The sequence below is a fragment of the Cervus elaphus genome, chromosome 16 (genome assembly GCF_910594005.1).
Source record: "Cervus elaphus chromosome 16, mCerEla1.1, whole genome shotgun sequence".
NCBI classification, from domain to species: Eukaryota; Metazoa; Chordata; class Mammalia; order Artiodactyla; family Cervidae; genus Cervus; species Cervus elaphus.
Genome location: NC_057830.1, coordinates 1,119,814 through 1,144,110, shown reverse-complemented (window position 1 = coordinate 1,144,110; position 24,297 = coordinate 1,119,814). Strand labels below are relative to the sequence as shown.

At 48.4% G+C, this 24,297-nt stretch overlaps 1 protein-coding gene across 25 annotated transcripts in view; it reads left to right on the top strand.

Annotated features, from left to right (window-relative positions):
* The window catches only part of MYT1L (myelin transcription factor 1 like), a 394,736-nt gene that overhangs the window by 208,877 nt on the left and 161,562 nt on the right, over positions 1-24,297 (top strand). For 7 of the 25 annotated variants that reach the window (XM_043927245.1, XM_043927250.1, XM_043927247.1 and 4 more), the window contains one exon: positions 19,260-19,404. The exons of the other annotated variants lie outside the window; for them this stretch is intronic. The gene's annotated coding sequence lies outside the window, so the exon portion shown is untranslated. The remainder of the gene's footprint in view (positions 1-19,259; positions 19,405-24,297) is intronic. 25 annotated transcript variants of the gene reach the window in all.

The following is a 24,297-nucleotide window of genomic DNA, read 5'->3' as shown; positions in this document are numbered from 1 at the left end:
TTAGCATCGTTTCCAAGGCTCTTCCCTGGTCTAACACTGATTGGAACTTCATCCCTTTCTATGAATGAGTAGTATTTCTTTGGCTGCATATATCACAGTTCATTAGTTGATGGAAATTAGAGTTTTTCCTGTATTAAGGCTATTAGAAATCATGTTTCAGTGAACAGATATGTACATGTTTTTGTGTGGGTATGTTTTCATTTCTCTTGGATAGAAGTGAAATCGCTGTCGTGTTAATTCTGCGCTTAGTATTTTTAGAAACTGCCAAGGTATGACCACATAGCTATAATACTTTACATTTCCACCGCTAATTTCTTCACATCCTTCCTACCATTTTTTTCCTTTTCCTTTTTTTTAATATGTGCAACAAGCATCCTACTGTATATAATAGATCCTGACCGTGTCACGGCTCATTTCTAGATTCTCAGTTTTCTTCTGTTGATCCTCAGGTCTGTTCTAAAACCAGCATCACACTGTTTCAGCTACTTCTTTTTTGTATAGTTCTATTCACTTATTTATTTGTTGAATGATTTATCTGCTGACTGATGCATGTTTGACTGTGCTGGGTCTTGACGGCAGCGCGGGCTTTGCTTGTGATGAGCAGAGGCTGCTCTCTCTCTGAGGCTCACAGGCTCAGCAGCGTGGCCCCAGGCTCTAGCGCACAGGCTTGGTGGCTGCGGCGTGCAGTCTTGCTCTGCAGCAGGTGGGATCTTTCCAAACCAGGGATCAAACCCGGGTCCCTTGCACTGGTGGGCGGATCTTTGCCACTGAGCCACCAGGGAAGCTCTCAGTTACTTCTTTAGTTCCCTTTTTTTTCTTCTTTGTTGTAGTAACAGCAGTAGTTTTTGAAGTTAGGGAGCTTGATTCCTCCAACTGTTCTTCCTTTTCAAGTTGTTTTGCTTATTCTGGATTCTTAGCGTTTCCATATGAATTTTAGAATCAACTTAGTTTCATTTAAAAAAGCAGCTGGGCTTTTGTTAGAGTCTGTTAGAGTCTGAATCTGTAGATCAATTTTGGGAGTGTTGCCAAATTGGACATGGGACATGGGATGGCTTTCCGTTTAAATTCTTACAACAGTATTTTGTAATTCTGAGTGTATGTCTCTTGCCCTCTTGTTAAATTCTGTATATTTTTTTATACCTCGCATTGTGTGGCCTCCTGCACAAGACGAATTTATCAGACTGACTTCTCATCTCCTCAATCACTGAATGTGTCTTTTGCTTCTAAACAGCCTTTTCTATTCTTCTGGACTCCAGCTCAGCTGTCTCAGCACCCAGCTCCTCAGGGGCATGCCTGCCTTTCTGCCTGTGTTTAACACATTCCTTTTAACTGGACCAAGAACTCATTTCTCCTTGATGTCTAACTGTGCTCCACCCACCCTATGGGTTTCTCCAGGCCTTGACTGAAACTCTCACTCCCAGGAGGGCATCTCTGTTTCTGGATTTGTCTGCAGCGTAGACTTTACCTCTCACGGTATTTAATGAAGGTGCGAGCATGTCCTATGTGTGTTGCACTAAACTCAGACTAGCAGTGGCCATGAGTCTCAGGCCAGCTAATAGGGAAACTCAGTGGAGTGTTTGTTACTTCTATTGACTGAGGTTGAATAGCACAATTCAAAGGAAAGAATGTAACTTTTATGTGAACCTAAAAATAAAACAGTTGGCATGTTTTTTTAAAAAAAATTTGCTTAAGAGCAAGGATTGTTAACTGACCCAGGTTACAGAAGTAGGAGAGTTTCTATCACGGTTTATAGTTTTCCAATCACCCACAAGATAAGTTAAATGGTTATAAAATTGGTTTATTCTATTTCTATTGCTTGGAAGTTTTTTAAATAGTATAGTTTCATCAGTATTCACTGAGTAATTTCTTTTCATTAACCCTGAGCCTTGCTTGGAGAGTGTGAAGCTACCATGGTGTCCAGACCTAGACCCTCGTTGGCGAGAGGAGTGATTTGGGTGGAGGTCGTGGGGATGGCAGGTCAGGGGGTCAGAGCCGCAGGAGAGGGGGCCAGCCCTGCCACCACCCAAGGGGACCGGGAGAGCGTGAAGGGAGGCTTTCCTGGAAACAGAGTGACCGCTCTGCTCAGGCTGGAGGAGAGGTTAGGAAGAAGGATGCGTAACCACGTGGCGGGTGCAGGTAAGAATCACTAAGCCGTGTGGTCCGGGCCATGGAGGCTGGAGGGAGAGGCTGAGAAGGGGCTCTCGGGCCTGGGTGGAGGGGCCGGGGTGGCGGCGGAGCAGGGCTGCGTGGTGTTTGTGGACAGGCGAGCCAGAGAGGGAGTTTAAAAGTGGGGGAAGTGGGTGGTCACTGAGATGCTTCGTGGAGGAGCGCGTGGGGAGGGAGACACACAAGGGCAGAGAGCAGCGTTTGGGGTCTCTGCTCCCCTGTTGAGGGGGGCGGGCCCTGGACTCAGGCAGGAGTGAGGGGACTGCAGAAGAGGGGGTGGTCTGGGGAGGTGTCAGTTACAGCAAGAGCCTGAAGGAGGAGAGAGCCAGTCTCTGATGCCTTTGGTGGGGTGAGGGGAGTCCTCTGCAGGAGGACCCTCGGGGGACCCATCAGGGGGACCCAGCAGGGTCCTGATTAGCTCGGCTGGTGCGTGGCGAGTCTGGGGACCCGGGAGACACCCCCTAGGCGGGTAATTTCAGATATTTGGGCACAAGCGTGAAATCCACTCACGTGCTCCGGGCACACTTGAGAACTGTCCACGCAGAGACCCTGAGAGCGGTGTTGCTGAGAAGGTCGGCCAAGGCGGCTGCCCGAGAGAGGAGCCTTCAAGGCGGAGGGCAGAGAGGAGGGGCCGCCCAGGGCTATCCCAGGAGCCGCCACACGTGGATTTCACAGGATGTGCCCCTTGGGAAACTGCGAGAATCTTCCAGGGGAGCTGACGCGAAGTGGGCTGAGGAGGGCAGCATCCAATGACGCGGCGGGAGCCCCGATGCTGAAATCTGCGCTTGCGAGGCTGTACTAATGCACATCTCCCCACTAATGCACGCCTCCGCCCGGAAGTCCCAGACTTAGCCAAACCAAACCAAACGGAGATCACCTTCCTCCTGCTCCCTGTGACTGTCCCTGCTCCCCACCCGAGCGCCATGCAAGGTCCCGGCCCGGACCCAACCCCAACGTTGTTGCCACACCTCCGAGCTAGCCTGCCTTCCTCCAGACTCACGTCCCTCATCAGTTCTTCACATTTCCGCCAGAGTGAACTTCAGACGATGCAAATTCTCTGATCTAGGATTCCGTACTAACAAATCTTTCATGGTCCGTCTGACTTGCATTAGAACAAAGTTCCATCACCTCCTCCACCCTCTTTTCCAGCTTGTCCCAGCTTACCTGGTAGGTGTTAATAAGGGAAGTCTTCCCCTGCCCCCCCACCCACCCCCGAACTGAGAAACGTGCCCTTCCAGGGTGAGGCCGCAACAGCCCGTGGTCCCTGGGTCACAGCAGCTTTTGTGATACTGTTGGTAACGACCCTTTCGCTAGTCAGCATCCCCCGGTGGACAGAGAACTCGCTGAGGACAGGCCAGTCCTCTTTCTGTGTTTATGCCCAGGCCTGCCTGTAACTCAGCACACAGCACTGGGTAGATGCTTGACTGAAGCAATGAGTCAGTGATGATTAAACATTATCCTAACCTCATTATGAGTGGAGACCTCACAGCACTTTTACTAACCGCTGGCTCCTGTGACCATATGCATTTTAAAGAAATAGAACTACACTTCTTTTAAAACCTTTCAGAAATTCAAATTAGCTTTCCCCCAATTAGCCAGGATTTGTGAGGTTTTACTACATATTAACATTTTTATTTCCGCAGCATAAATTGGAAGGCCACTGGAGGATCGGATTTATCTGTGCATTTCACTCTAAAGCACCCCTCTTCCCTCCTTTCAAACTTGAGCCCATATCTGCTTTTCCCACTGGTATTATTATTAACATCACTCCTAGTATTAATCCTTCCTACATTGTGTTAGTATCATTTCATAGTTTCTAAAGTGTTTTTTCCCACTTTTGTCCCATGTTGATCTTCAAAATAATTCATTGGGAAAGCAGATAAAGTATACCTATAGACATTTACCGCACGTACATATTCAAATAGGTGTTAAACGACTTTTTCAAGGACAAATAAATAATCATGCAGATGAAACCAATATATCCAGTGCTCATTCCATTCATTAGCTTTTGTCTTTTCTTTAAAATCCACATTAATGTTATCGATTATTAAGGATTTCTTACTTCCGCGCTAATGAACTACTGTAACCGCTGCTTTTCTATCCGAATAGCTGAGATTTGAGAGAGGACTTTCGGGTTTGTTCATCCCGGCACGGCGGTACAGCGGGCGTGAAGATGGGTTCAGCACAACCACGATTCACAGCTCTGTCTCTTACTCTCCAGGGCAAAGTGAGTTGAGCCTACCTCAGCTCCCAAAAAGGAGAGCCCGCGAAGAGCAGACTGGCTCCGTACCCGGCCTGCGTTCCCCAGGGCCGCGTCCGCGCCCTCTCACGCTGCGGGCAGCCCGCCCCGTCGGGCTCCGAGCTCGCGGAGCAGCCGGCCGGGGCGTGTGCGATGCGGCCGGGGCGTGTGCAATCCAGCCGCGCCCTCCCAGCGCAGTCCCTCCGCCAACGGGCAGGGCGGGCAAACCGCGCAAAGTGGACGGAGACGTGGTGGGCGCGGATGGACGGACGGGTGGACAGGCTGCGGAGGAAGTGAGGAGACGGACGGTGCCTTGGACGCGAAGGAGGAGAGTGAGGAATCTGCCCCCCTTACTCGGATAGCGTTCCGCTTCTGAGAGACGGTGGAGAGGGGCAGCAGGCACGGGCAAGACGGGTCTTCAGTCCAGAGGGAGGCCTCCCCCCTGGCCGCCGCGGGGGCGACTGTCCCTCCCCTGTTCTCCGCGTCTCCGCCCCTCGGTGTCCCTGTGACCGTGTCTGTCTCTCTGTGTCTCTCTGCCTGTCTCCATCTTCCTTTCTGTCTCACACGCTCATGCGAAAAGGCAAAAAGGACACAGGTGTTTATCTCTAAAACAGTAAATAATTTTAGTGTTGGACCACAAAAAACCAACCATAATCTCTCAAGATGTGAGGTGGGCCAGTTTGGCACCACTGTAGGAATATCTTCTTCCCCCATGAAAGTGAAACTAGGAAAAAAACACAAAACAAGCGCTTTCAGAGCAAGCATCAAAGTCAAAGCTGTTTCCTAAAAACCATTTACTCCATTTACCACAGCGGCTGACATATGCCTGGTCCCTGCCAGACTATGAGCCTGGAGGGGCCCCCAGAAGCACCTCAGAACATGCTGGGGTGTGTGGGGGGCGGGAATTTCCTCTGTTCATTTAAGAGGATTCATTCCATGGTGCCCTGGAGATCTTATCCCCCAGTGACCTTTTATAAAAAGGTTATTTATTGAAGGGGTTTTTTTTTCCCCCTATTTTTACAAACTGCATTTTGTTTGGAAGGCAAAATACTTAGAGCCCTGACTTTATAAGCAACTTTATTAAACACCCTTTTGTTACCAACAGGAGAGGTGGTAGGTCCAGCTGCTTGCCACTCAGAAGCCAGTAAACAGGCCAGGCAAGTGGAAAGGAAACTTGGCTTTTTTCCAGATGCTGGCAACTGGTGGTGGGGAGGGTGGCAGACGTCTGTCCAAAGGCCGATCCCGCACCCCGGGCCCTCGGACAAGCGGGGGATGATAGTCTTTATAGACAGAGTCGGGGAAGGTTACATGCAGAAACAGCACCGTCATCTCCAATAGTCTTCTTCAAAACTGGTCATCAGTGGCCTGACTAGCATCATCTTCATTGTCTGAGGTACAGGCAATGTTCAGTTCCGGGTGTACTTGTTCCCATTTCTTTGCCGTCAGTTCTCAGAATTGTGGCAGCTCAAGTCCTGGGTACAGTCTGCTCATCCAGTACTTCACTTCTCTACCTGGGGTTTCCATGTCTAAGAGCTCACGGGATGTGGCTCAGAATGTCACCTACAGCCCTTGAGAAAGAACTAAAAGTCCTTGACTATGCTTAATGACTACATTATCATTATTTGGTCTACTTTGTTTCCACATTTCTCCTTTCTCTGATTAAGTTTATTCTTCGACTAAAGTTTCCCACAGGCAGAAGGCAGGCAGACTAGACAGTGTGGGGGTGGGGGCAGGGACCATATTCACTTTTACGGAATACGGAGGCCAGAGAGCTGATGTGGAATCTCCGCCTAAACCTCGTCTGAGAGAAGCATCCTCTGGCCGGGCCAGTTTCCTCGAAGGACACAGTTCTTTGTCCAGTGTTCCATGGCTGTCTCCTCCCCACTCTCTCCTCCTACTGTATACGCTCCGTGAGGATCGCCCTTCCAGAAATCCAGGAGCCTCTGTGTCTGGCCGCCCAGACGACAGAACCGCCTGCTCTTGGGTCGCCCTGTGTCAGGAAGGGTGGAGCCCGCAGCGTCTCTGAGTCCCTGCGCTCTGCGCGGGAGTGCCTCTACTTGACAGCTTGCCAAACCCGGAGACAGTCTCATCCACTCCGAATCGCCGTTCTCTCAAGTCCTTGACTTGCTGGCATCCGGTTTGACCTCGAAGCATGGGTTCCTCTTAACTAATTTTGAAGATGAGAATATAGTCTTTATCCTGAGATTATCTTGTGGTCTTGTGGCACAACAGGAAAACGCTATTATCCTTCAGAGATTCACTGTGAGGTAAATTGTTCAGAAATATGGTTATGCGTGGAGCTTCCCTGGTGGCTCAGTCGGTAAAGAATCTGCCTGCAATGCAGGAGACCTGGGTTCGATCCCTGGGTTGGGAAGATCCCCTGGAGAAGGAAATGGCAGCCCACTCCAGTATTCTTGGTGGGAAATCCTGTGGACAGAGGAGCCTGATGGGCTACAGTCCATGAGGTCACAGAGTCGGACAGGACTTGGCGACCGAACCACCAGCACCCTGTTTATGTGCAGAGCAAGTAGTGCATTCCGTTTATATTTGTTGAGGACACAAAGCTCAGACTTCAGAATCTCGGGGATGTGCAAATGCCCAGGGGTGTTGTCCGCTCCCTCCCTGGACTCTTCCCAGGAGGCAGGCAGTGGACGGCCTGGGCAGCGGCGGGAGTTCGGCCGGGCGGTGCCAGTCCCCGTGGCTGCTCTGCCCGCTCGTGACTCTGCTCCGTCCGGGTGTGTTTGCTTGTCCGTGCAGGGAGGGCGCTTTTGGACATGAGCTTTCGAACGTTCTGGCCGCAGGACTGTCCTTCCTGTTGATGACACAGGAAGCTCTTGCTGTGAGGCTGGTGGGCTCCTTTGGTCAGCCTTAGGCACCTCACGGGAGCCCCCTCACCCCTCCACACCAAGGGGCCATCAGGGCTCACAGGTGAGGTCACTGGACCCAGTGCTTCTCAGATCCTTTCAAGTGCAAGCATTCTGACGCTAATCTCTTGATAGGAAATTAAGCCTCTATGAAGACACTGGCCTTCATCTCCCCAACACCTGGCATCATCAGACTTTTCAAGACTCTCTGTCAAGAGCTGGGAGAATAGGATCTCATTTTTGCATATCTTTGATAAATAATTGTTAACAATCTCTCCATACATGGATGTGTTTCCTCTTTGTCAAAATGCTTATTAATGCTTTCTTCCCAGTCTCTCATTGTACTGAGTATGCTTTTCTTATTTATTTCTAGGTCTTTATATATTCTTTATGCAAATCAAGAATATGTCTTCCCCGAGTTTGTAATTTGACTTTCCACTTTCTTTAAGGTGTCTGTTATGAGAAGTTTTTAATTTAATACTGTCAAATTCATCCATCTTTTCTTTTATTGTCAGTGCTTTTGTTGTCTTACTTTTTATCTTACTTTTCCAAGATCTAAGATCTTACTTTTCCAATATCTAAAAACGTAGATATTAATCTACATTTTTAAGATGAGTTTTGAGGTTTTGTTTTTAATATTTAACTCCTCAATCCACTTTGAGTTTACTTTGTAGACGATGTAAGAATCCAACTCTATTTTTTGCCATCAGATGATCTTTTTTTTTTTTTTTATTCCTTTTGTTGGAGAGCGTCTCTTTTTTCTCTTCTGACAAAGCTTCTCCATCCTGAAGTCCTCCCATGTAACAGGTACTGACCTGTTTACCAACTCTATCCTATTTCATAGACTAATTTGCCAACACACAGCATTATACCCTGGGCTTGATTGCTACAGCTTCAGAACTGATGTCTGGTTAGCAACCTGCCCCTCTCTGACATTCTTCTTCACAAGACATCCCTGACCCACGGCTGTTCCATATGAAAACATCAAGCTTCTTGAACCACCCGTTTGGTATTTTGGTTGCAAGTGTGCGATCCGTGAGTCTGAGGAGACCTCAGACTGACCTCATCACAGTGGTTTGTCCCTCTGCTGACTCAGACCTCCTTTGACGTGTCCCGGTAAAGCGTTCCGTCTTCCCTGCAGAGGGGCTGCACTTCTTTTGTTAAACGTATGGGCTGCTTCATGTCCTCGCACACTGATCTGAACGCTGCCCTGAATGATGTTCCTGTAAATGACACAGAGCGTGCGCACCACGCCCTGGTTCCCAGCACCAGGCGGAGAAAGCGGGAGCAGGCCGGCCGGGGGGCTCCTTCTCCCCCTGTCCTGCCACACTGGGGGCCGCTCTCACCGCAGACGGGACCACCCACGCAGGCCCCTTCTGAACGCCCCCGCCCAGCCGTCGTCGTTTCTGGGTGCCGTCCCTGGAGCGCCTCCTGGAACTGGTCTTGCTTTAGACTCACTGGCCTTTCCAGTTCAGCACTTGGGTAAAAATGAGAGCCAGGCGTTATCTAACTTCATGGTGAGCACCGTATGGACAGCACCATTTATGTTTATGGCAGAGTCTTCCCCGGGGTCCGTCTGTAGACGGGATCCGCCATCCCGCCCAGGGCTCACGAGGCTCCTGTGGGTCAATATTTACGAGCCGCTGAGAGCATAGGTGGGACAGAGCAGCACTCTGAGCTCTCCGCTGTCTTCATCATCACTGTGACTCTATACCAGCTCCCGTCTGACCTCGAGAACCCAGCTCAGTGAGATGAGGAGGCTGGGGCTCTAACCCCAGTACAAGGTATAGTTTTGCTGTTACGTGAAAAAATTTAAAGGTGTTTTGGTTCTTTAAAAACTATTTGGGGGAATTGAAAGGAGGTTTTTGGGAGAAAGTGACAATTGAGCTGGGCCTCACTGAGTTAATAGAATTTAACCTGGTGAATTTAAGGGAAAGTAGATGAATTTATAGGAGAGAGATGGCCTGGAAAATGACAGGAGGCAAGAAGACAGGAAAACAAAGAGTTTGCCAAGAATACCGCGTTCCCCCAGAACATAAGAAGATGAGTTCTCTTGCTGTTCTTCGGTTCCTAATGTCTTCTTTCTGTTGTAACTTCCAACTAGGGTTCTAGATTGTGTGTGTGTAAAAGATAAAAGTTAACAAACCTCAGCAAATTATTAAGGTCTAGAAGAAGCAACATTTTTATAAGTTCATTAGGAAGCAGTGTCAGCTGATCCAATTAGGTAAATAAACACAGGGGGAGGTTGGCACAGAACGCAGCAGAGACAGGCTTCTCCAGAATGACAGGGGAGACGAGGTGCCCACTGCTAAGCCTAGGGGGACCTTTCTCTTCCTTTATGGACAAGTGCAGAGAGACTCACAAGGTCACAGAGGTTGGTAAATTCAAGCTGGTGGAAGGTGGTTAAAACCCAGGCCACCTGGATGAAGGTTAAAATGTGAAGACAGTCTCAGGCAGACAGTCAAACCCCATCCGTTGGCAGCTGCTTTAGGAAGGGCTGCCTCATGGCAGGACCGATGCAGGCCGAGGGGACGTGAGACGTCAGAGACAGCCGGATACTGTGTGACCTCACCTGGACGGGGGATCTAGAAATACAGCAAACTAGTGAACACAGCAGAAAGCAGCAGACTCACAGATCCTGGCGCTAGTGGTGAAGGATCCGCCTCCCAGTGCAGCAAACACAAGAGGTGCGGTAGGATCCCTGGGTCGGGAAGATCCCCTGGAGGAGGGCGTGGCAACCCATCCCAGTATTCTTGCCTGGAGAATCCCGTGGACAGAAGAGCCTGGCGGGCTGCAGCCCACGGGGTCACAAAGAGTCTGACACGACTGAAGGGGCTTAGCACAGAGACAGAGACCAAAACGGCGGTGACCGTTGGGGGGTGGGGGCTTACAGGTGGGGGATGGGGAGGTCAAACCCCTGCGTGAACCCCGCTCGGAGATGGACAGCTTGAGAAATGCAGCCAATGGTTTACAACTGTAATTGGAAACCAATCTTTAAAGGGTGTATGAATTTTTTTAATTTAAAAAATTTATACACAAAAATAAATTAAAAAATGTTTACCTAAAAATACTCACTCAGCAAGGTGGGAGTGATAACCACTGTTAAGGTTTACATTTAAGCCCTACATTTTAACTTTGAATATATTTGTGGCTTTGTACACGTGTAACTCTGAATTTTAGGATCATAAGTGGTTCTTGTTAAGCTTTTATTTGAATCTTGTAGCTTTCTATAATTTGACGAGTTTTTAGAAATCTATCAATTTTATAATTTTGATTAATATAGCCAACAGTGAAATATTTCAATCTAAAACTGTCTGACATTTTATAGTGAAAGAAAATGGGGAAAATTATTCAACTGAAAAAGTTTACTTTTCAAGAAGCTTCTCTAAAATGTACCTATTTTCTATAAAGAAACAGCTGTGTCTTGTTCCCCTGGACCCGCTCAGACATTTTCAGTGTTCCATTGCCTTGTCAACAGTTTCACCTCAAAAGCTTTAAGGTTATCAAAAACTGAGGTTACCTCTATCATTCAAGTTTTCAGAGATTATCAGGTTGGAAAATTGTTGAAAAGTCAACCTCCTGAAATGTTCGGGTCCACCTAGACATATTTAATCACCCCACGGGTGTGACATCAATGATCTCTTCAGCATCCCCATTGTGCTTTTTATAATAGTAATATTCTTATTATTAAAGCACTTGTGTGCTTTACCTTAAAAAGTTAAAGCTGAGTTTGCACATAGGTGGTCCCAACTACAAATCTTTGAGCAGAAATTGGCAACAACCGTAGCTACGATTATGCAGTAAATACGTATGTGGAAGGTTTGCCCCAAAATGAAATAAACCTCAGTTGGAGTAGATGGGGGAACAGTATTACTACAGTAACAAATCCATCTGAGGGACTTGAGTTCTAAAACGTAAACTAAATGCAACTGGTGGGGGGAGTGACTGAGACCAGTTTGCAAATCATCAAACCTGGGCACAAAGCTGGCGGTGTGCTCCGTCTCTAAGCGTGAAGGGTCCGGGAGAGGGCCTGGGTGAAGGGTCTGCCCTGGCGGCCAGCGGCGCCCCTCTGCGGGTTCACGCCTTTGCTTTCCCTTCACCCCAGGAGGATGCGCAGACCCGCCACCCGCAGGCCCCCGCCACCCGCTTCTCCCGAGGGATGAGCCTGTGTGCAGGGGCGTCAAAGCCCGGCGGAGGAAGCCGTGGGACTCCGAGAGGTCTGGGTGGAGGAACTGGGCACGTTCCAGCTCGGCCCTGATTGGACTGCCCCACAGAGCTCCACCCACCCCGCTCCCCTCAATTTCCCTCCTAAACTGGAAACACGTCGGTCTTTGCCCAAAACCCTCCGATCCCCATGGAGGAGACCGTGCCCTGGGAGGTGAACACGAGTCACCTGTGAAACAGACGCTGTTTCCCAGGACCGCTGCTGAAATTAAAACCTGCTCTCTTCCCCACGCCCCTCAATTCACATTTTGGGGAAAAGTCATTAAAGTTATTCCACAAGCCTGTGCAGTTCCTCTGTCCCAACTTCCTGTTCAGAATCCATGTACTTGGGTCATCAGTCCCACCTGAGGCAGACGCCCTGCTGTGATCATGCCGTGGGCTCCCCCTAACCATCACCAGAGCCCCAGGTGGCCAGGAAACTGGACCCTGAGGGACACGGTCGCCTGTCCGGGGTCCCAGTATGTCTGGGGTCCCACTGTGTCCAGGGTCCTGGTATGTCCAGGGTCCCACTGTGTCTGGGGTCCCGGTGTGTCTGCGGTTGCGGTGTGTCTGAGGTCACGGTGTGTCTAGGGTTGCGGTATATCTGGAATCACTGTGTGTCCGCAGTCCCGGTGTGTCCCCAGTCCCACTGTGTCCGGCGTTGCGATGTGTCTGCGGTCCCGGTGTGTCCGAGGTCGCAGTGTGTCCAGGGTCCCAGTGTGTCTGGGGTCCCGGTGTGTCCGAGGTCGCGGTGTGTCTGAGGTCCTGCTGTGTCTGGGGTCGCGGTGTATCCAGGATCACTGTATCCGAGGTCCCAGTGTCTCCGAGGTCGCAGTGTGTCCGGCGTTGCGATGTGTCCGGGGTCATGGTGTGTCTGAGGTCGCGGTGTGTCTGGGGTTGCGGTGTATCCGGAATCACTGTGTGTCCGCAGTCCCGGTGTATCCCCGGTCCCGCTGTGTCCCCGGTCCCGCTGTGTCCAGGGTCCCCTTGTGTTCGGGCCGTGGTGCTGATAGCATGCCATGCTTCTTATCCTGACTCTGTCCAACCCCAGCCTTTCCACAAGCTCTCTCTCCCCCATGGGCTCCCCGAGATGCAGACCTGGGAGGGCTCCATCGCTTCCCGAGGGATGTGCAGCTCCATCTGTGCTCCCGGGAGGGGCGGGGTGGTGCCCCAGAGGGCAGCTGGACGCAGAAAGTCCGTCAGCAAGGCCGAGGCTGTGAGTCGTCGGGGAAGCTGGTGCTTTACCTGAACCCCGATGTGGAGGACATGGGGACACCTGGAGTTACTTCTGAACCCCCTCTAAGGTGGGGCATTCAGAGCAGCAGCGGGGAGGACATGACCAGCATCCTCAGGGGGAGGAGCGCAATGGAGGGACACGCTCCAGCATCCTCGGGACAGCTGCTCCATCTAGATTCTTGGCTCAGGTAATTATTGTGGAAATAGGGAAAAAGAAACAAGACCTCCCAGTGTCTTTCTTGGGGACGCGATGGAGGGAACGCAGAACTGCGGCTCTGAGTCTGGGCTCAGGAACCTGACAAGTGACCACACTGCAGCAGGTGAAGACAGAGCATCCTGGGCGCTGCCGTGCGAGACCCCGGAAAAAAACGGGGACCCAGGAGCCTGGGGGCCGCGGGAGGCCGTGGGGCTCGCGCTCACGCGCCAGCTGTTCTCTGTGCAGCGCCTGGTTTCTGCCCACATTCTAGAGACACAAGTATAAGTGAACCATGATCCCATCAGAGGGAGCCTCCCGTCACTCCCGACGGGGAGGTTTGTGGAGAGAAAGGCCTTGACACCAAAAGGCAGAACGGATGTGGAAAGCTGGCAAACGTGGGCCTGGAAGGTGTGGAAAGAGGACGTTAGAAGGGAAGAGAGAGGGGACTGGAAAAAGCTGGTGTGTGATGAAAAAGAGACACAATCAAGTGGAAATCACTGTGGGCTAATCATCCGGGAAATAGATAATTGAGACAAAATGAGAAAATTTTACTCGTTGGTCTCAAAAGCAGAGACATTATTTTGTCAACAAAGGTCCGTCTAGTCAAGGCTATGGTTTTTTCAGTGGTCATGTATGGATGTGAGAGTTGGACTATAAAGAAAGCTGAGCACTGAAGAATTGATGCTTTTGAACTGTGGTGTTGGAGAAGACTCTTGCGAGTCGCTTGGACTGAAAGGAGATCCAACCGGTCCATCCTAAAGGAAATCAGTCCTGGGTGTTCATTGGAAGGACTGATGCTGAAGCTGAAACTCCAATACTTTGGCCACCTGATGCGAAGAGCTGACTCACTGGAAAAGACCCTGAAGCTGGGAAAGATTGAAGGCGGAAGGAGCAGGGGACAACAGAGGATGAGATGTTGGATGGCATCACCGACTCAATGGACATGGGTTTGGGTGGACTCCGGGAGTTGGTGATGGACAGGGAGGCCTGGTGTGCTACGGTCCATGGGGTTGCAAAGAGTCGGACACAACTGAGCAACTGAACAGAACTGAACAGGCATAAACGCTTGTACTCAATACACGAATCTAGTTAGAGTCAACTCAAAATAAAGATGGGATTCTAGATGACTATTTTCTAGGAGGAAAGGATTGAAAAGAAAAACCTTCTGTGTTGTCTCTGTGCTCCTCTCAGAATGTAGCTTTCCTGTAAAGAGATGAACAGATGTTAGACTTTACGTGTTCAGTTAAAGATGGCAGATTCAAGAACGTTGGCTTCTGCTATCGCCTCAAGTCCCACTAAAATGACAGAAGAGTCGTGTGTATTTAAAAAAAAGACGCAGAACAGAGGGGAGCCAATGGCGACCCGTCTGAGGCTAGAGGGCAGGGCCGGGTGAGGAGTGAGGTGCAGGGAGGCGGGTGGGCTCAGACCCTCCCCAGGACGCTCACACCTCCAGGACCGGCAGATTCAGGCCCCACGGGAGGTGAGATGAAGCTGCACTGTTAACTGGTGAGTAGGTTGAAAGGTTAAAAGCTGTGAAGACCCCAGGGATCTTTTCCTTCCAGCAGAGAACTCCAGGTTTTCTCTCTGGTGGAACAGAGCAGAGGGCTCTTCGGGGGCTGAGGCTGGACGCTGTACAGAAAGCCGGACCCAGAGGAGGGGCAGAGCTGAGTGTTCAGCCCCTCGAGATCCCCGTAATCTGTTCCTGAGCGGGTTCCTCGGGTGAGAGGTGCTTGTTTATCAACTGACTGGTTCAAAACACCCTTCTGTAGCTCTCACTGTGTAACAGACACAAGCCAGTAACGTGACACTTTTTGAAAGTTTTATAAAGTCTTTATAAGCTCTTCTGTGGTGACCCCTTTACAAATGAGGAAACTGATGCAGAGAACAAATTTAGTAACTCACCAAGAGCGCACAGGCAAGCAGAGGAAGGCTGGACTCGAAGTTCACGCCGGCTGGACACAGAGTCCAGTTCTCACTCACCACACACGGACCACACACCTGAAACAGAAGCCGGAGATCCAGATGCCTTACCCACGTAAGCATGAGCGGGGCATCCATCCAGGAGACACGCCAATGCTGCCCAGGTAAATGCCAGCAACCGCCAAGGGTCCCCAGATGCCTGAGAACATCCTCTAATATGAAGGAAACCAGAACAAGCCAACAGACAGAATGGAAAAGAGACAAAAGCAAACTGGAGAAAAGGAGAGTCTTGAGAGTCCCTTGGCCTGCAAGGAGATCCAACCAGGCCATCCCAAAGGGAATCAGTCCTGACTATTCATTGATGCTGAAGCTGAAACTATAATACTTTGGTCACCTGACGTGAAGAACTGACTCTTTGGAAAAGACCCTGATGCTGGGAAAGATTGAAGGCAGGAGGAGAAGGGGACAACAGCGGATGAGATGGTTGGATGGCATCACCGATTCAGTGGACATGAGTTTGAGCAAGCTCCAGGAGTTGGTGATGGACAGGGAGGCCTAGCGTGCTGTAGTCCTTGGGTCTGAAGAGTCAGACACGACTGAGCGACTGAACAACAATAATAGTTCATTTACAATGTTGTGTTAGTTTCAGGTGTAAGAAAAAGTGATTCAGTCTATATGTACATGCATCCACTCTTTTTCAGGTTCTTTTCCCATAAGGATATTACAAAGTATTGAGTAGAGTCCCCTGACCCATACAGTAGGTCCTTGTTGACCATCTATTGTTGACTATTTATGTACAGTAGTGTGACTATGTTATTAATAATCCCAGGCTCCTGACTTATCCCTCCCCCCGTTACCTTTTGTAAATCTGTGCTTCCTGCTTGCTGTCCATGGTGACGCTGGTCGTTGCAGCCTGTGGACCACAGGTGGTCCAAGCGGAGGCTGAAGGCTCTTGGGTCCTGGGACCAGGGGAGCGCTTCATGGAACCTGGGTCTCGGCTGAGCTGGACGAGGGGATGACCGGGAAGAGGCTGCAGCCTGTCCCCCAGGAGGAGAGCGCGGCCAGCCTCCTCCGGCCACCGTCCTCCCCCCTCCTCCCTGCACCCCTCCACACCCCCCGCCCCATTGGAGACTGACAATCACTCACCTCCCGATAACAGCACGATCCCACAATAGCTGACGAATTCCCAAGGGCTTTCAAGGCTCTCTTAGGGGTCCCTGTTAACAAAGGCGCTGAACACAGCTGTTCCAACATCTATGTTTAACACTAGTCAAGTAAAGACATTCTTGGTTCCCAGCAGAACCATTCTTCGGGGCTCCAAATGGGCCCTGAGTTGCTGGGGGTTCTGGCGGTCCCCGGAGGTCCCCAGAAGCTCAGGGGCACCTCTCAGCCGCGTGGCTCGTGGGCCTGGCAGCACTGCTGGTGTTTCTGTAATGCACATGAGCGGGGAGTCACCATGAGCCATTAGCAAAAGCCCGAGGCAGAAGGAGCACTAATTTACAAATTAGCAAGGAGCAAATTTGCCTCAAAATGGCCCACCCCGCTCTTCACGGTACATTCACAGGGTCAGATTCCTCAGACTGGTGGTCATAATTTCTCTGATGGTCTTTTGAAAAGGTTAGAAGAAAAAATTAGAGAGAGTGAAATTATATCAAGGTAGCTTTTTAACCACTTTATACACATAATGAGACTAAAGGTGACCCTGTTTATGATTTGTTATATATGGAGAAGTGCTTCTAGATTCCAGCCTGGAATACCGTCTTCTACTTCATCATCAGGAAACACATTTTAAAAAATAACAAAAGAAAGGAGGGAGGAAGAGAAGGAAGAGACAGAAATTTGGTTTTCTTCAGTCCAAAATGCAAACATTTCAATGAAAGGGTCATGTGTGTCTATTTTTCATGACAAGATGAATTACTAAATTTCAACCTATCTCTTAATATACAATCAGTCTAAAAACCAAAAACGAAGTTATCAATCATCCTTGAATTGGGGACAAATAATGCTCTTTATTCACTACATGACTCATCTGAAAACTAAACAATACTTAGTCCTCTTAAACGGAGAAAGTAAAAATCTGTCTTAGGTCATGAATATTAATAAAGGTAAAGTTAAAATGAATTTTATAATACAGCCATTTATAACGCAGTGGTTAAAACTGAGTTTCTACTTCAGGTCACTTCTTTACTATGTTCTGTTTTAAGATGAGACAATGATTTGAGTTCCTGGGAAGGGAATCCCACGGCCCAGACTGAAGCCCTGCATGGGTGACCCCCCACCCACATGGCCCCCTTCCTCACCACCACCCGCCACCCTAGCTGCCCGGGACGGGTCAACCCACGGCACGCTGGGCACAGGTGTGATTGGTGGTTCAGCTCTCTGCGTCACTTCTTTCAGCTGCACGTGGATTATCTACGATTATCTCAAGGCAGGCAGTTTAAAACAAAGTGAAACGAGGGGGGTTGTTTCATACAGTGACAAACGCGTGATGGTGGAGGAGAGGAGCGGAGACCGAGCGCGACTGAGCGTCCAAAGGCGCCCCAACTGCTAGTGTTGCCGGTGCCATTTGTGTTTGGCAACTAAGCTGCTCACTGAACACTTCGGGAGCCCATCCTGGGAAGTCCAGCTCAAATCACCGCAAGCAGCAGAGGCCGCAGGGATGGAAGCAGGCGGGACCACAGGGGCACGGTCCTCCATTCCACACCTGAGTACCCTGAAGGGGGTGTCTTACGAGCACATGTCACTGAGGGGCTCCGTCGTATAGATGCTCAGTCGTTCCTTACACAATGAGATGCGTTTTGTTTCAAGAACTGGCTCAGGAACCTTCTTTCTGTGTTTTTAACTTCTGCCTTAAAGAAGAAATTTCTATTTTACATCTCAATCATCTTAAATCAAAATAGATATGCATATAGTCAGAAGCATCAAATATACTTCAAGGGCATTTAGCCTGTAATCCATCTGTCAATGAGTTTTTAATCTACATCCATAAAGACTAGGGGGTGAAGACCCCTCTAGGGGAGACGCAGTGTCTCCAGCTGACAGCCACCCTGACTTCTGTCTGTCTTCCGAAAGGGGACAGGGTGTCTCATGTTGGTGGGGAACCCCAGCTCCCCGTGAGCTTGAGGGAACCAGGGAAGTCTGTTACAAGGATGGAAGAACAGACTTGGTGCTATTTGGAGGAGTGGGTCTGAGAAAGGCTCAGAGCAGGCTGGTGTCTACATGGGAAGGAGAATATTTTTTCAACTCGCTGATTTATTTGTGAATGTGGGAGTGGAGAACAGAGCATGCACCAAATGAGATGTTGTCCACAGATTAGGATCTCATACGCATTCATGGAAAGCCTATCGTTTTCCTGACTGCCCCTCAGGGTAAACTTCGTCCTTGCAGGGTAGGAACCGCAGATTCCCTGAAAAGAAGGGGAACCATGTAATGCTGCCTCAGCCCTTTAGGAAATGCTTAGAGCCATAGAGGTGACTTCCTGGGATTACCAGGAAAGTGAAATGTGTAAATTATTCACTGAAATGTGATTTTTGAGCAAAGTATTGACAATGTATCAGATGAAGTGGCTTTGATCATTAATATATCATCCTTTTCACTTATTTTTCAATCACATAATTGTTTTGCTTTGTGTTGGCTGATTTATAAGATTTATTTAAATTTGTCTACTTTGATGTTCTTCATATGATGAGAATTAAGATGCATTTTCATAAGAACCACTGCCTCGAATCCCATTCAAACCACTGGTAACCAATTTAGTAACATCTCAGAACATCTTCAAAATAACTGTGCCCACTATGCAAATATTCATCATAGAAGATTATGCACAAAGGCCGTTTTAAACACTACATTTGGTTGTTGCTTTATAGTTGCAACAAATAAAAATTTTAAATGAATACTTAAGAGATTGTACTTTGCTTTCCTTTTTCATTAGCAAATAGCATGTCCTTGTAAAGCCTTTTCTGTGGGAAGGACTATAGCTTATTTACTGTCTTTTGAATGAAGAAGATAAAAAAAAAAAAAAACACATCTGACAACCTATGACAGCAGAAGCTCCGTGTTGACACACAGATACATTACTCTGCATTCCTGACTCGCTTCTAAATATTTCATACTGCCTTCATGATGTTCAGACCAAATCAGAAATAGCTCTTACACTTGGTTTCAGGAGAGCACGGTTGCAGTTCTGTGTAATCTTGACATCACAAACAGTAATTTAGTTTTCTAAAGAGATTTTCCTCTGAGGCATCATTTATGGAGAATGAATCCACCGTGACACTGTCCCGGGTCCCCTGGAGCGTCCGCTGTGTCTGCACCAGCTGGTTGTCGTCACATCTCCTCCTCAAGGCGAACCTCCCTGGTGATGAGACCCCCAAGTAGGACCCTTCCTGCACTATGGAAATCGACCTCACTCCTCTGCCCTCTGCTTCTTCTGTAGACCAACTGAACCTCGTGGAGGAGGGAAAAATGTAGTTATCGAGAATCCAGTCAAGAGTCTGTGTCTCTGGAATTATCTGCAACATCCCGTCGGGGAAGCGTCCAGGTGGTCCACAGACGCATGGCGATCCAAGGGCCACGTAAAGGTAAGGATCCACGTCCTGCCAGGCTCCACGTGCAGACGTGTGTGTTACCTTACATACTTGGAAAAGCACAAAGACAGGTTTGTGATGGGGGATTCTGTATCTGATCAAGGGTAGAACGTCCCTCAACCTCCATCAACTCAGGAGAGCGTCAGAATTTATCACTGTTACTAAACAGAGACTCAAATGGTTTTTTATCCAATTACAACATTACCTAGAAAATAATCTCACAGCCAGATTAACAGGTCTGCTCACCTTTGTCAGTGGTACCAGGGCTTCTCTGATCAGCGTGCCTGCTGAGTCGCTTCAGTCGTGTCTAACTCTGTGTGACCCCATGGACTATGACCTGGCGGGCTCCTCTGCCAGTGGGCTTCTCCAGGCAAGCGTACTGGAGTGGGTTGCCATGCCCTCCGCCAGGGGATCTTCCCGGCCCCGGGATCAAAGCATGTCCTCTGGGTCTCCTGCGTCGGTGGGTGGACTCTTTCCACCAGTGCCACCTAGAAATCCCTTTGTACAGAGTTGCTTTAAAATTAGGTCTCTCTTCCCACTGCTAGTCTACTCAGGGACTCTGTCTGTAAGGAAATTAGACATGTCTTTAGTGAGGGCCTGTGTGCTCTGTCCGGGGTCATCACAGGTCGCTTCTGTTACTGTTGACCAGCCTCCCTCGGTGCTGCCGTGGCCCATGAGAGTCAGGTCCTTGGAACCGCCCAGTTATGGCCAATGTTCTTCCTTAAAGGTTTTTTTAAAATTGTGGTGAAATACATAGAATGTAAAATTGACCACCTGAACCATCTCTAAGTGTTCAGTTCAGCATCGTGGACATCTACGGAGCTGAGCACCACCCTCACCACCCATCTCCAGAACCTGTTCATCTCCCCAGATTTAAACTCTGTCCCCGTTAAGCACTCACCTACGCCTCCTCCTGGCTTCTGGAAACAACCATCCCCTTCCTGTCTCTCTGAGTTTGCCTGCTCTAGGGACCTCATATGAGCGGAATGATCCCGTGTGGGTCCTTTGGTAGTGGCTTAGTCACTAAGTCGTGTCCGACTCTTTGCGACCCCATGGACTGTAGCTTGCTAGTGACTGGTTATTTGAACAGCATGACATTGTAGCCGGTGTCAGAATCCACTTCTTCTTTAAGACTGAATAAGATTCTGTGGTAGGCAGAGACCACATTAGGTTTATCCACTCTCTGTAAATGGACATTTGAGTTCCTTCCACCTTTTGGTTACCAAGGATAATGATGCTGTGAATAGGTGTACAAATATTTGTTTGAATCTCTGCTTTCAGTTCTGCTCATGGATATACCCAGATGTGAAGTTGTTTGATCCGATGTTAATTTTTTAAGGAACTCCCATACTACTTTTGATCACGGCTGCCGCATTTTACATCCCCACCATCCATGCACACGGGTTCCAATTTCTCCGCATACTCCCAACACCTTGTTTTCTGTTGTTTTGTTTTTAATCATAGCCATGTAAATGGATGTATTATCATGGGTCTTTTCATGTATTCATTGGCCACTTGTGTATCTTCTGTGGGTAAATGTCTATTGAAGATTCTTGTCTTAATCAGAAAGCTTGGTAGTTATCATTGAGTTATAAGAGTTATTTATATATTCTGGATATTAAGCCCTTATTAGATAAATGGTTTGCAAATATTTTTTCCCATTCTGTATTTTGCCTTGGCATTTGGTTGGTAGTGTCCTTTGATATCCAAAAGTTTTTAATTTTAACATAGTCCAATTTATCTTTCTTTTGTTCTGTGTTTTTTGGTCTCGTAGCCAAGAAATCATTGCCTAGTCTAACATCATGAAGATTTTCCTATATAATTTCTTCCCAGAGCTGTATAGTTTTAGCTCCTATGTTTGGTTCTGAGTTTTGACCCATATGGAGTGACTTTTTGTATATGGGGTAAGGTAAGGGTCCAATGTCATTCTTCTGCATGTAAATATCCAGTTTTCCCACGACCATTTGTTGAAAAGACTGCCCTTTTCCCCTTGAGTGGTCTTGACACCCTGATCAAGAATCCTTTGACCACATATGATGGGTTTATTTATAGGCCGTCTATTCTATTCCACTGTTCTGTATGTGTCTTTATGCCAGTACCAACACTATCGTGGTTACTGTAAGTTTGTAGTAAGTTTTGAAATCAGGAAATATGAAGCTTCCAAATTTTTTCTTCTTTTTCAAGATTGTGTTGGCTATTTGGGGGTTCCTGGAGGGTCCACATGAATTGTAGGATGGATCTTTCTACTTCTGCAAAGCAGTGACATTGGACTTTTGATGGGGATTGTTTTGAAACTATAAATTGCAAGTTTCTTAATCAGACAGACATAGAGGATTTCATACTTTATGGTAGTGAATTTTCCTATCCAATTTGAACATGCAACATTACTGTAAATACATGTTTTCTCAGTTTAAAAAAAATTAAGATTTTCTTTTCTTTTTTCTCATCCTGGTCTGGAAACAATAAGCAATTATATAGGAATGAGGAATATAAAGTTTTACACAAATCTGCACTGAGAATGAAGAGACAGTTTCTGTTAAATTTCTTAAAACTCGGAATTTTGGAATCAGTAGTTCCTTAGTAGAAAACCACCAATGTCATGGAATATTCCACCTGGTCTCTTCCATCAGGGTAATCTTTCTGGCATTCAGAAGCTGTTTATTCATAATTAGAGTCTAGAAGGCACAAAACTTCGGTATGGTGGGGCACCACTCAGGACCATGGTGATGCTAGCAGTGTGGAGGCGCAGTGCATTGACTGTGTGATTAATGACCGTCCTGTGTCATTTCTGACACAACAAAACCTACCAGTGATTGAGCCCAACCCTATACCTCAGCACCGGGCAAGCACTAAAGCCCTCCCAAATTCTGCGAGTCTGGGTGATTATTCTTCCCACTTCAGAGCTCAGTAAAGGCGAGATTAGAGAGTGTAAGTGATTCTGCTAAGAAGATGCAGTTAATAAGTAGCCAAGACCATACAGACTCCAGATGTGGGTGGCCAGTGATGGGATAGAAAGGAATTTTGTTCAGAGATCTACATTTTACACAAATCACTAATTCCAAGGAGCCTTCCCATTTCAATCACTAATCCAAGTCTATCTCCAAGCCCACTGAAAGTATTTCAGAAGTTAGCAGTAGAGTAGACATGACGAACAAGGATGCAAAGGAAAGGGTTTTTTTCATAACTACCCTTTCTGTCTCAGGTGCCAAGGGATAATTATGTATGAATCACTGTTTTCACAAGTTCCCCATTTTTTCAACAATGTTGAGTATTTATTTTGTGCCAAGAACCCTTCTAGGCTCAGGAGATATGAGATGAATGAGGCATGGTCACAGTCCCCAGAGGGTCCCCATGGTAAGGACCATGGTAAACAGGCCTGAAACTCCTTCCTTTGGGGCAGGGCAGAGCCTGGTCATCTCTGCTCCAGCCCATGTGAGGAGCTCAGTCACTTCTCAGGGGCAACCAGAGACCTGGGGAGGATGATTTAGGAGGATGAAAAAAAGATCTTCACTCTGATTACAGATGGGAAAGATGTCTTTGCAGAGGATGTGACCCCAGAATTGGGTCTTGCAAGGTTAAGTCATTAGACGGATGAATTGGGAGTGACCTTCTACGCAGGAGAAAAACACAAAACCAGACGTGAAGTCAAGGCACAGGAACGGATGCCGGTCACACGGAAGATGCAGCTGCTTGTTTGGACAAAGGATTCGATTCCTCCTGGCTTGTGTTTGGTGTTGGTGAAACAGATGTGACTTCTGCAGTCCACGGGAGAGAATGTGGGGTGGCTCCATCCCCTGGTCCTTTTGGAGGGAACCTCCAGAATGGTCCAACCCAGGGCTCTTCATCCCAGAAGCTGATGGCTAGTTGCTCTCACTCTGCCGACCACCCTTTCCACCTCCAACGCCCAGCGTGATCACATTCGGCCATCACCTGCTGAATGTGCCGAACCAGCACATTCTTACCATCTGCTGCCTTGCAGTTGTTTGAGCTATGGGTTCCCAGGAGTGTTCTTTCATTGGTTCTCCTCTTTAGGTTACAGCTCAGAGTCAGAAGGGCGCAGGGTAACAGCCCATGGTCCCATCACCACTGCTCAACTGGCAGTGACCCCCCGGTGCTCCATGGACTTACATCCTGTCCACAGCCCCAGGTTCCCCGAGCATCCCCAGTCAAGAAGGAGTCTGGGGCTTGCTGTTAGGGGTGAAGTCAAAGTGCCGCAGGTTTAGATTTAGGGCATTTTCCGTCCGTGTGTCCCAATTAGCCTCCACAGTCATGAGCTGGGCACCTGTGGCTGCCCACAGCTGGTGCTCCAGGAAACCAAGTTTCCTCTGAGCCAGGGCCCAAGGAGGAGATCTCACTCCCAGCTAATGTCCACGCTAAAGATGTCACTCAAAATGAAATCAACATCTACTTCCCAAAAACAAGCTCCATGAATTGTGTTCCGAATGGTGCCTACTTTAAAGAAAAGTGCGCCGTTCATCCAGAAGGAGGAATCTGCTGAAATAGCTCTGGCTTCATATATCTCTGCTCTCTGACCCTTTGATGCGGATTTCTTTAAAACAGCTGACAAATACTATTAGTTTCATCCTAGCCCTGCCGATTAACATTTGTATTCCTCTGGGCAAATCCCTTCAAAGTCTTACTTTCTTTTTCTGTGAAATAGGGATAAAGGGCTCGATGGAGTGTACTGGAGCCCGTGACAGCCCTGTAGACGGCAAATGCTGGTGATAAGTGCTAAGGGTTCACTGCATGTGTGTGCCCAGCCGTGTCCAACTCTTTGCAAACCCATGGACTGTGGCCCACCAGGCTTCTCTGTCCATGGGATTTTCCAAGCAAGAATACTGGGAGGGCTGCCATTTCCTCCTCCAGCGGATCTTCCAGGCCCAGGAA